The 9453-nt window shown below is 36.2% G+C and overlaps 1 protein-coding gene across 1 annotated transcript in view; it reads left to right on the forward strand.

Annotated features, from left to right (window-relative positions):
* The first annotated feature begins 2774 nt into the window (after positions 1-2774).
* The window catches only part of BORCS5 (BLOC-1 related complex subunit 5), a 10208-nt gene continuing 3529 nt past the window's right edge, over positions 2775-9453 (forward strand). Inside the window, exon 1 of the mRNA XM_018521018.1 lies at positions 2775-2796. The gene's annotated coding sequence lies outside the window, so the exon portion shown is untranslated. The remainder of the gene's footprint in view (positions 2797-9453) is intronic.

The raw sequence follows: 9453 nt of genomic DNA on the forward strand, positions 1-9453 counted from the left end.
AAACTACAAATATCATAAATTCATATATAATATAAAAAATATTAATATCTCTCTCTTAAAACTTGACCCAGGTATAATTATAACATATTATCTGTTTCTCAATAATACGTGTTTATAAGAAAATATTAAGAAAAGATTACGACAAAATTGGTTGTAGTATAGAATAATACTAATTGTTCTCAATTTATAATTCTGATGCTAATGTCTATTGATTTTATTTTTTAGGATATGCTGTGATCGTATCTTAGTGAACTATCAGCACAAATCTGCATCTTAGTGAACTATCAGCACAAATAAGTATTATTTTAAAAAATAAAATATATTCTAATAACTTTATGTATTTTTGAATTATTTTCATTCTAAAAAGAAAAGTTTGAACCACGTTAAAACAACTGTTAATACAACTTTTTGTTTGTTTGTTGATTTACTTTGTAAAATAATGTCTATTATATGTGTATATATATATATGTATATATACATTATATACATATACTACATGGGCTGAAAAGTCCCGGGACTTTTCAATAGGTGGCGCCACTAGAAAATGAACATGACTCATTTCGAGAGGCTCATCTGTCACTAGTTTATGTATGAAGTTTCATGACATTTCGTCCATTCGTTCACAAGCTACAGTTGTTTGAGTGACGCTACTTTCGCCTTCGTAAAAAAAAATGGAAAAACAGGAATATCGCATCTTGATCAAACATTGTTTTTTGATGGGAAAAACTGCTGAACAATCATTGCAATGGTTGCAGAAATATTATCCCACATCTGCTCCTTCGAGAACAACAGTTTATCGGTGGTTTAGTGAATTTAAATTGGGTCATACAAGCACCGAAGGCGCACCTCGCTCTGGAAGGCCAAAAGAGGCTATGAATGCGGAAATCGTAAAGCAAGTGCATCGAATCGTTTTGAGTGATCGTAAAGTGAAGTTGTGCGAGTTAGCTGAGGCCGTGGGCATCTCAAAAGAACGGGCGGGATACATTTTGCACGATCTTTTGGAGATGAAAAAGCTATCGGCGCGATGGGTGCCACGTTTGCTGACCGTTGACCAAAAACAGCAGCGCGTTGATGATTCAATGACCGGTTTGGGGTTGTTGCAGCGTAATCGAGTGGACTGTTTTCGATGTTTTGTGACGGGGTGATCCCGATTGACCACGGCTCGATTGGACACCACCAATCACAGCGACCGGTGCTTAGGAGCTTTGTACCATCACGATAACGCACTGTCACTCACGTCCTTGAAAGCGACGGCCAAATTGGACCAATTATGATTCGAATTGGTTGCTCACCCACCGTATTCTCCAGACTTGGCCCCCAGCGACTATTATCTGATCCCAAACCTCAAGCGGTGGCTCCAGGGAAAGAGATTCAGATCGAATGAGGAAGTCATCGCGGAAACCGAGGCGTATTTCGAAGGCTTGGACGTTTCATACTACAGAAAGGGCGTCGAAATGTTGGAAAATCGCTATATTAAGTGTATCGCCCTCGAAGGCAACTATGTTGAGGAATAAATATAACTTTGCCCAAAAAACGCTTGTTTTCTTTCTGTAATTTTTTACTCAACTTTTATTATTTCAGGTATATTTATGTTGTACTTTATTGAAAATTGTGATTTTATGATTTTTGTTATTTATATCATTAAATTCATAATGTCGTATTCAAATTTCGCAGTTGCATCTGGACCCAAATATGATTGGTTGTTCTATTATGCCATCGCCATTATGCGCAATGTTACACCTTGTCTTATTACACCATGCGTGTACCCACGTATTTCTACGTGACGATACTGTACGAAAACCATTATAGTAGCTATATAAAAGTCCGTTTGAGGTAGTAAACAAGATTACAGACAGATTATATACCATAAATATCAAGACAGAAGGGAAATTAACATCTCAACTGACCGATTGAAACTGGCCTTCCTACTAGACTGCGATATAGCTGAAATAACCCCTAATAAACCTCAAGAAACGCAAGTGTTTATTCATCCAGTACAACATAGTTTAAAACACGTAATCTAAAAACTTTCGCGCCATGTCGTGTCAGCCATGTCACTCCGAGAGGAGTAGTCAAAGACATAGAGAATGGACTGCGCGATCTAAGTAGTGTATCAAATGTGGTCGACAATAATGAGAGAGAGGGACCGTGGGAGACGGCCAATCCCCCTCTCATTCTCTCTCATTACACCATTGAATGGAAAGAGATAGAAATGGTCGTCTGCCACGGTCCCTCTCTCTCATCCCTATCGACCATTTTGACACACGGATCGCGCAGTCCATTCTCTATGTCTTTGGGAGTAGTGTAGTGTCTATTGATAGTACTGTTTCAGAGGATTTGCGTCGGCCATCTTGATAGAGCTCATTTGCTTACTGGCTCGTGACCTTGTTGAAGCAATCTTTTGTATTCCGTAATAATAGATTTTTATGGAAGTGGTGTAATTGCGCACTGTAGCAATTTCCCACTGCCAATCATAGTAACTTCTGCGTAAGGAGTTTAGGGTTATTTTTTTTAGCGCTATGATTGGCTTGTGCGCAATTGGATCATGGGCAATTGCCATACACTCGCAGAAAGTGTAGACGAACGGTGCAAAAAGGTTAAAAAAGAATATACTGCAAGATAAAATGAGATAACATAGCTCCACCTAAACTGTCGATTTTCGGCATCAATCCCCACCAGTGAAAAGCATGGGAATGCTTGGTCTAGGTATATATGTCGTTGGCAAAAACTAATCGCTCGGTGAGTAGGCTGCATTTCCAAAACCATAGAAAAAAGTCTGTTGCACCCTTTTAGTCGGTGAGTGTACTATACTTATGAAAATTACTTTCACCTATTCACTTACATTCACTAACACATTAATAAACTAAAACAGGGCGGCACCAATCACGAAGAGGACCGTTTAGAGTGCTTATCCATGTAGCGAAATAGCATAACGCGGAACAAGAGCGGGCCAACTGCAATTGGTGCGGAACGCTTGTGATTGGTTCCGCTCTCGTTCCGCGTTACGCTATATTCCGCTGCATAGGTAGATACCCTTATGTCTCGATTCTTACTAGAATAATGACTTTTTCACACTGAACGCGAAAACGCTTGCCGCGCGGCAAAATGTAATGCGGTAGCCAATAAGCTTATAGCTCCTAATGTGTTCATTGGTTATCGCGTCTTATTTTGTCGCGCGGCAAGCGTTTCCACGTCCAATATGCAGAAGCCATAACTCTAGAATATACTACAGTTTATATACGAAATCAGGGGGCTTATTACGGTTCTCGGATTGGGTGAAAATGACGGAAGTGAGAAACTCACCCAATTACGGTTAATTTCACTTCATGAGAATACGAAATTATTCGTGTGAGCGGGCTCGGCATAAAATTTCGCCGTGAAAGTGTGAAATCACGCAAGAGTGACAAAGAAAGACGCATTATTCTTATTCCGTCATAATATAATGAATAATTTAATGTTCATGCTTGTGCAACAAGAGGAAGATAGGAGGAATAATAGAGAATGTAGAATAAGAATTCTACAAATACGAAGGCATTTGCGGGATGCCTCAGATCCCTTTAGTATATCTAAAAATGAATTCCGCAGTCTTTACAGGTAAATAAAATTTTTGATACTTTTGAGGTTATATTTTCTTAAAGCTGATATTTATACAATATTGATATTTATCTACTAAATATGAAATACTATCACATTGCTAATAAAATCTTATATTTTAACATATATTGACAGATAATGTGTAGTACTTACTAATACTTTTTTATTGCCGCTATTATATCGCAAGCGGCCTCGTGCAAAATCTTCATTCACATTCATGTAATTTAATAAAATTCTTTTTTGTTTTTCTGTAACATTCATCTCTTCTAACTAATTATAATAATAAACTTTATGCAAAATGATGCAATACTCGAGACGAGAGGTTTGGTTTGGTTTCATGAAAATGTGAGATTACTATATCGGAAGTGCCTAGTTATTTCACATTTTCACTCGACAATTCCGTAATTGGGTGACCAAAGTCACGTGAAATGAAAATGTGAAAAGTGACTAAATTCACCGAAAAACCGTAATAAGCCCTCAGGGCCGTGGTCCAATTCATGCTAACAACGCTCATGGCATCGTTTGTCTTCGTTTAACATTTGACAAATAACAAGGATAAAATGATTTTTAAGCATTGTGAGCGTGAATCGGACCGCGTCCCAGATTGGTTGACATTTTTATTTCTTTCGCGGCATTGGCTGCGTTCAGCGGACTCAACAATTGAATGAGCGTTCGCTGTTATTGGTGTATTCTTTTAGACCATCCAATCAACATTTTAGATTTGGAAGAATATATCAATAGCAGTGAGCGCTTACTCAACTGTTGAATCCGTTGAACGCAGCCAATATGCAACGGAAGGCGATAATTATATACTGTTTATTTCTATGGATGCATTCCGTTTCACGCATGATGCGCATGATGCATTATTTATCTTTGTTGTCCATCGAATGTTAAACAAGGATAAATGATGCATTATGCACATCATGCATGAAACGGAATGCACCCTATGTTATTCCTATCGCTATTCTTATCACTGTTGCCTCACGTTGTGTCTAGGGTTTAAATATTACTATTTCACAATAGATTAGATAAGATTTTCTTGAATTTATTTCAAATATTATTTGCAAAAGGAACAAAACAGTTATTTTTCATTGTGATATTTATTCTTTTTCTATTAATTAACATTAATTATAAAAATAACTATTCTGCACCACATGTATCTTGGACAGAATCAAAATAAATGAGTTCCATACTTCGGTCAAGGCTAATCATTAGTAAAAGTCTCTGTTATTATCGACGACATTCATCGATCCAAAAAGATGACGAAGTTCGGACTGATCATGCAAAAGAAATTTCAGTGGATGATTTGACAGAACCGACTAATTGCTGTATGTCAGGATGCACGAATTGTGTATGGATTAAATATACAGAAAGATTGAGTAACATGATAGAAAAGTCCAATATAGATTTACAAAAAACTATCTTTGACAAAGTAAAAGATCCTAATATGAAGGCATTCCTGGAAATGGAATTGAGATGCCGGAAGTTAATAAAATAAAATTATAAATTGTAACACTGTGGGAGGACGCAATCCAACAGAAAATTCAACTGCAACATTTGAAGCCATTAGTTAATAAATTCATAGGCCGAAAGAATTACGGTTGCTATAGAAAAGCTTATATACCCTGATAGCAAAGCCTACCGAGACAGATTTTGAGCAGAGCCTGTTACCAATTTTTGATTGTAGAAAGATAACAAATTGTACACAGAGTACTATCAGACAATGCTAGCAAACTGCTGTCAAAAATATAGCCAAGCCTCGTGATGTATTATGTCAATAAATTGGTGATAAAAACCAAACCAAAGTCTGCTGCATAACCTGACAGCAAATTGCGACTATTGTGAGCAGAAACTGAGTAGAGCCTGCTGATATAACCTGATGGCAGATTGGCAGCAGAAACCGAGCAAGTTCTCTCATTTTCATATACAACTCCATCACGAGACTTGCTTCTCGTAAGAAGAAAACGCTTAGGAGTCCTATAAGAATTGACATATGTAATTCGAATAGGCAAATCTTCTAGAGATTTCCCAGCTCCTTCGGAGTGTGCTTTCTGAATCCCCGGATATTTTATTGACTATTTTATAACTTTCTCATGTGTATTTTGAAATTTGAAGCTAATCAATAATATTTTAGCAATAAAACTGTATTGATTGTTTCCAGTTTTCACAGCAGTATATATAAATATATAATTATGTATAATCATATGTAATCATTTATATATTACCTATGCAAAATTTCCCTGATAGCAAAGTGGAGACAGATTTTGAACAGAGTCTGCTACCAATTTCTGATTGCAGAAAGGCAACAAATTGTGCACAGAGTTTGTACCAGATATTGTCAGCAAACTGCTGTCAAAAATATAACAAAGGCTGCTGACATACTATGCTAGGAAATTGGTGATAGTAACCGAACAGAGGCTGCTGACATAACCTGATGGCAAATTGGCAGCAAAAACCGAGCAAGACCTGTTATTTTTATTTACGGCATCGCTATGAGATGGACTTGTTTCTCGTAAGAAGAAATTGTCCTGAAGTCCTATAAGAATTGGTATATGTAAATCGAATAGGCAAATCTAGAGATCCCAAGCTCCTTCAGAGTGTGCTTTCTGAATCTCCGAATATTTTTTTGACTATTTTGTAACTTTCTCATGTGTATTTTTGAAATGTGAAGCTAATCAATAATATTTTAGTAATAAAATTGTATTTCCACATTTGTTGTTAGTGATTGTTTCCAGTTTTCACACCAGTATGTATAAATAATATATAATTATGTATATATGTACGCAAAATTTCTTATAAAATCAGGTCGATTTAAATGAAAATGAGATCTTGCTCAGTTTTGCTGCCAATCTGCCATTAGGTTATGTCAGCAGGCTCTGCTCGGTTTCTGCTCGCAATTTGCTATCAGATTTTATCAGCAGGCTTTGCTCGGTTTTTACCAGCAATCTGCTGGCAAAACATGTCAGCAGGCTTTGTCGACAAATCCATAGCCAAATGTGAACACAGATGGCTATGGTTTTGTAATCAAAATTTAATCGAGTTTGCTACCAATTTACGTGCAAATTGCTAATAGCGAATTTGGTCACTCGCACTACACTAGATCAGTGCATACTATAGCTGCTTTATATGACATTAGTAAAGTTAAATATAAAAGTATATAAATATTTTAAACAACACATTATTTAACAAAATATATGTGTATCATTTTATTGCCAAAGTTGATTATATTGTATCACTGCATTGAGATATTTTATATAAAGCAGCTTTTAATATGCATTGATCCAATGTAGTGCGAGAGATCGAATTCACCATAACATTTTATTAGGGTATAGACTATAAAGATTCTAACAACGAATATTGTTTTCAATTCATGTAAATATAATATTCTTGAAGTATATGGATACATATATACATATATTGTATGTAATATATATAATATATGTAATACATAATATAATATATATACATAAATATATATTGTATACATATATGACGTTATGTATCATTTTATTAAAATTAAAGTAAGTTAATAATTTTTAAAATCATGGTAAATTAAATAAGATATAAAATGAATAAGAATTAAATATTGGCACAAAAATTATTGTATATTAAAAGCTGCTTTATATAAAGTATCTCAATGCAGTGATATAATATAATCAACTTTGGCAATAAAATGATACACATATTTTGTTAAATAATGTGTCGTTTAAAATATTTATATACTTTTATATTTAACTTTACTAATTTAGCTAACACTTAAATGTTTAATGTATATATGTATGTACACCCAAAGACTTCGATTCTTTTCCTCGAAAATTTTCACAAATAGAAATAATCACTTTTCTACATTAATGCTCATAGTCGGTGTGCGATTAACGACACGACTAAACCTTACGTCCGCTTACAACTAAATTTGACGTAAAGACGAAATAATCTAGGGGTCAATTCTGTATCTTCAGTCAAGGTGAAAATTACAAAAGTGAGCAAATTTACTAAGTGTTGACCAAGCAAATTATCAGTATTCTAGTAAATTCGCTCACTTTTGTAATTTTCAACTCGTTTTATGATGCAGAATCGATCCCCTGAATTTTGGGAAGTTTAAAAAAGTAATCGAGGGAAAAAATCGAAGTCCTTGGGTGTACTTATATGAGTGTATGTGTATACATACAGGCGCACGCACAACACACACACACATTCACATGTATGCTTATACACGTATACATATATATTAGTTGATAACTTAATTTCCACCGCTCACCTAGATAATAAACCTATTTTCCGCCGCTCACATTAGATGGCTCCAGTTGCAAATTTAGTGAAGTTTAAACATTTGTCAGTAAATTTCAATGCGTAAAGATTGATTTTTGTGAAGGCAAATATATTTTTTAAATCGATTAAAAATGGAACGTAATAAGTTGTTCTTTCGACATGTACACTCACCGACTAAAAGGTTGCAACAGATTTTTTTCTATGGTTTTTGGAATGCAGTTTACTCACCGAGCGATTGGTTTTTACTTATGAATCCGTAATGGCGCGGTCTCTCCCATGGTGCATAATTGGCGCAATGCGGAATTGGCGGAACGTTCGTAATTGGTCGTGGGTTTATTTCGCCGATTCCGTTCCGCTAAAATGTTTTTTCCCATTGAACAGAATTTGCGGAATGCGCAATTAGCTCTGACCAATTGCAAGAATCTTCCCGTAGATCACTTTCATTAGATCTACCAGAATAGCGTTTGTCATTGGCTCGCATTGTTGCGCATTCACAAGTTCCGCTTAATAGGACATAGGAAAATAAATTTCTGCAGATCGGAAATCACACATATATATGATAGAGACATTGCCAACTTCGATTTGTGTATCCATTTTGATTGTTTTGATTTTGATTTAAATTTTCGCCTTTCTATATACTATTTATACGACATTCATATTCTAACCATATTGACTTCTGTATTTATCTGGAGATTTAATTAATTATCTTCAGGGTTATGTTCAGATTATCACTCGAGTGCCATCAAAGACATAGAGAATGAACTGCGCGATCCATGTGTCAAAATGGTCGATAGGGATGAGAGAGAGGGACCGTGGCAGACGGCCATTTCTATCTCTTTCCATTCAATGATGTAATGGGAGAGAGAATGAGAGGGAGATGGCCGTCTCCCACGGTCCCTCTCTCTCATTATTGTCGACTACATTTGATACTTACAGCGTTTTCGGCCAGGCCAGGTTTGCACCAACCTGGGTTGGATTAATGGTGTTTTGTGCTCTCCTATTGGTAGAGCGGGTGACATCAACCAATAGGAAAGATTAATCCAACCAAGGTTGGTGCAAACCCGATCGGGCCGAAAACGCTATTAGATACGGATCCATTCTCTATGGCCCGTATTCAGAACGCGCTTACAACAATGTTAGCACACTAACATACTATACTTTACGTCACGTATATTATAGAATTTCAGAGATAAAATTTATCGATAAAAGCGCGTTCTGAATACGGGCCTATGTCTCTGAGTGTCACCCAGGTATCACTCCAATCTTGTTATTTATCGAACGTTAAATAAGGATGATATGACACCCGGAGAACACCCAGGTGGGAATCCGACACATCTTAGCTTCTTGATTAATCATGCGTTTGTATAGAAGACACTTTTCTCCGTTTAAATCGGGTTAACAAGGTAATTTTTTATAAGGGCATGCATGTATATGCACACGCACACACGCATGCATCGGCGGAATCCGTAAAAGAAATAAATTTGTACAATAGAAAACGGCGGAATCGACGGAATGAAGCCACGACCAATTACGAACGTTCCACCAATTCCGTACCGCGCCATAAGTAATGGTACGTTTCCACTGAGCGCG

This window comes from Trachymyrmex cornetzi, unplaced genomic scaffold (genome assembly GCF_001594075.2).
Source record: "Trachymyrmex cornetzi isolate Tcor2-1 unplaced genomic scaffold, Tcor1.1 scaffold95, whole genome shotgun sequence".
Taxonomy (NCBI): Eukaryota; Metazoa; Arthropoda; class Insecta; order Hymenoptera; family Formicidae; genus Trachymyrmex; species Trachymyrmex cornetzi.